Source organism: Artemia franciscana, chromosome 6 (assembly GCF_032884065.1).
Source record: "Artemia franciscana chromosome 6, ASM3288406v1, whole genome shotgun sequence".
Taxonomy (NCBI): Eukaryota; Metazoa; Arthropoda; class Branchiopoda; order Anostraca; family Artemiidae; genus Artemia; species Artemia franciscana.
In genome coordinates, this window is record NC_088868.1 from 29207604 (window position 1) to 29208748 (window position 1145).

The following is a 1145-nucleotide window of genomic DNA, read 5'->3' on the forward strand; positions in this document are numbered from 1 at the left end:
CGTATCTTTTTGTATTGTTTTAATATTATTTCTATTTAATTAGTCCGATTAGTAAATAAATGTTTATTTTTTGATGCATCGTATAAGAGTCAAGAGAGGAAATATTAGTGATTTAATTTGCAATAATTTCAGGACAATTGGATATTTATTCTTTAATTGGATTGGTATGTCTAGTCGTTGAAACCGGCTTAAATGAACTTGAATTTGTTTATTGCTTATTGAGTTTAAGCGAACCAGACCACTTTGTTTCTTACAAAGATTAAGAATCATAGCGCGATCTTTGATTAAACAAGGTGTTACAACCCTACCCTGGTGCTATAAAGTTGATGTTGGGGGATAGGAGGTGCTGCTGTGCCACTTTTTTCTTCCATTAGTTAATTCAAAATATTTTTTTTTACTGTAGTTCAAAAGAGGTTCAATGTCGTCCCCATCCTTCTGACGACCATTGAGTTAGTCCATGTCTTGAACTTCAATCATTTTCACTTTGAATCAGGACTTGAATCAGAACGTTGTTCATTTACGCATTAATTCAGGGCTTTGCCAGTTTCTCTTATTGAGTCAGGACTAAAATCCCAGAGTTTAGGCTTGGGTTGTTTGGGGCGTCTTCTCAGGGAATAGCTCTGTTTTTGCACCACAGCTCATCGTTTATGCTTATTGTAATTTTAAAGAGGTGTAGCTTGAACCTTTTTGGTCTGTTTTTGCACCAGAGCTCATCGTTTCTGCTTATTGTAATTAAAGATGTGTGGCTTGAACCTTTTTGGTCTGTTTTTGCACCACAGCTCATCGTTTTTGCTCATCGTAATTAAAGAGGTGTAGCTTGAACCTTTTTGGTCTGTTTTTGCACCACAGCTCATCGTTTCTGCTTATTGTAATTAAAGAGGTGTAGCTTGAACCTTTTTGGTCTGTTTTTGCACCACAGCTCATCATTTTTGCTCATCCTAATTAAAAATGTGTAGCTTGATCCTTTTTGGTCTGTTTTTGGATCAGAGCTCATCGTTATCGCTCATTGTAATTAAAGAGGTGTAGCTTGAACTTTTTTGGTCTGTTTTTGCACCAGAGCTCATCGTTTTTGCTCATTGTAATTAAAGAGGTGTGGCTTGAACCTTTTTGGTCTGTTTTTGCACCACAGCTCGTCGTTTTTGCTC